At 43.8% G+C, this 2,500-nt stretch overlaps 1 pseudogene; it reads right to left on the bottom strand.

Moving 5' to 3' along the window:
• Nucleotides 1-2,500, bottom strand: part of LOC139666952 (myosin-11-like) — a 21,872-nt pseudogene that overhangs the window by 14,996 nt on the left and 4,376 nt on the right.

Raw genomic sequence — 2,500 nt, 5'->3', positions numbered from 1 at the left:
GCGGCGGTGGTGTCCAGGCTGTCCTCCAGCTCGGTGCGCAGGGCGTTCAGCTCCTCCCCAGGTCCCTCCGCGCCGCCTCCACCTTCCCCCGGGCCGCCCGCTCCGCCTCCAGGTCCTCCTGCAGCTCCCCCAGCAGGAGCTCCAGCTCCCGGACCCGCTTCACCGCCGCCCCGCGCTGGCTGCTCTCCTCCTCCAGCCTGCCGGGGGGGAGACAGGGAGACCGGTTAGGACTACACTTCCAGGGTGTTACAAGACTGATATGTTTGGATTGAAACTGCCGATAGCATAGTTTAGTTTTATTTGAAAAAAATATTCAGGATTTTCCTCAGGAATTTGATGCTTGTCAGGGTGGAAAAACCTCTGAAACAGCATTTAGACCATGAGACACTAAAGCTTATATTATAGTTTGATAAAAGCATATTCATGCATACTTGTGTGGAATTCAGTCAAAACAATGCATTAGAATCAGTTCATTTTAGGCTTTATGACTTCCTGTAGACAACCAGTGTAGTATTGATCAATTATAGAGTAAATACAGTATGTGATTGAACAAACTGCATCATATCCATCATATTGGGATGGATGACACTGACTGGCTGCAGCTGATGTCTGATTTTTAATTAAACACAACCAATAAAATAAAACCAATATCAGCCCTGATATATCCAACCCTAATTATGACCCATTCAAACTTTAAAGTGAACTAATCTAAGGTCAAGTCAAGAGTTACATTTCTGATATACACTACCTGTCAAAAGTACTATTTGATTTTCTCTGTTACTTTTCAATTAAGAAGTAAGGAACAAAATGCCTGCAATACTTTTGTTATCATAAAATATCTATTTCCTAATACTTTGGATGTATTTATTCAGCACTCAGCTTCATGATCATCAAAGTGTCTCTTTGGTGGGAAGAGAAGGTTTTTCTGACTGTCGGCATGAAGAAAGTGGAGTTTTTTTTTTATTGTTTTAGTGTTATCGTCACAAATATTTGCATGTATTTGTGTGTTTTTCTCACACTAAACCTAGTTAGTCTTTAATGGGGTTCGTTTATTGCAAACCGACAAAGAAAACATGTTGATTTATTAAACATTTTCAAAACCTAGGTGTCCCTTTTGATAGGCAGTGTATAGAGTTGGCTCTTGGACAAAGAGTCAGCATCCAGCATGTTGCAGTGCGTCTGTTACCGGGCCTGGGTGGCCTGGAGCTCCTCCTCCTTGGCGGCCAGCTGGGCTCGGAGCTCGGCTATCTGGGCCAGCAGGTCGGCCTGCTGCTCCTGCATGTCGGCCAGCTCCGCATCCAGCTTCCTCCTGGCCTTCTCCATGTCCTGACGACCCTTCTCCTCCTTCTTCAGACGCACTGCACACATGGGGAGAAAACAGATGCTTTCCAAATGAGCTAATCTACAAAATGTTATAATTCATCATTTAATATCCAGGGGCGTCACTTCACTAAGCACTGAGGTTTGGCAAAGTCTCTGCATCTAATATCAGTTACCACCTTCATAAATCCTAAATATTGGTTGAGCCCTAGATTTTCTGTGTTTGTTAATCTGTAAAACAATGATTTTTGTTAATCTACTTTTCTGTGTTTTATCATTTATATGCACAAATAAACAAATTAGTAAACTAACAGTGGTGAGAGGTCAGCTGTGAAGAGAGGTTCACAGCTGTGAAAAGAGGAAGTGAAGTGAGAAGAGGTAAGTAAAGGTGAACAGAAGTTAACAGAGGTGAATAGAAGTGATTAGAATTGACTAGGAGTAAAGCTGAGTAGAGTAGAATAGAGATTAATAGAGGTGAATAGAGTTGAATAGAGGTAAGTAAAGCTGAGTAGAGTTGAATAGAGGAGAGGAGAGTGACGGACCCTCCAGGTCAGAGATCATGGACTCGTGTTTGGTCTTGAGCTTCGTCAGGTTCTTGGACTTCTCCTCCTCCTCAGCCAGGTTGGAGCTCATGTCAGACATCCTCTCCTCCAGAAGCTTCCGCTCCTGCAGCACAGCAGAGGAACGCAGGGTGTAACACACAAGCACACACAAACACACACACACACACACACACACACAACACACACCCCGAGACACAGACAGCCTCACACCTTCAGCAGCTTGTTGTTCTGGTCCTCCATGAGCAGCACGTCCTCCTCCAGTTTCTTGATCTTTCCCTCCACAGACACTTTCTCCCAGCTGCAGCTTCTGCCGAGCGTCTTCTTCCTCCACCAGGTGGGCCTCCATCAGCTGGGAAACACCAGGCGGGTAAGAAACAGGTTCAAATACCGAAAAGAAGAGGCTCATATGGCAGGAAGACTGAAAAATACGAGGCTTCATTTCATATCATATCTAATTAAGTAAAATCAACAAAGGTTAGAGCAAAAGTCATGACGAAGCAGGTAACACATTTCCACCTACAGCAGGCAGTACAATAGGATAGCCAAGATTAATCTTTAATAAACAAGTTTTATCATTTTTTTTCTATTATACATTAACTTAGTGTAGCTTTGTTTTC

This window comes from Centroberyx affinis, unplaced genomic scaffold, assembly GCF_046629955.1.
Source record: "Centroberyx affinis isolate AG114_WGS23_722 - 3 ecotype Tasmania unplaced genomic scaffold, CSIRO-AGI_Caff_v1 ptg005205l_1, whole genome shotgun sequence".
NCBI classification, from domain to species: Eukaryota; Metazoa; Chordata; class Actinopteri; order Beryciformes; family Berycidae; genus Centroberyx; species Centroberyx affinis.
This window is presented reverse-complemented; position numbering and strand designations above follow the sequence as displayed.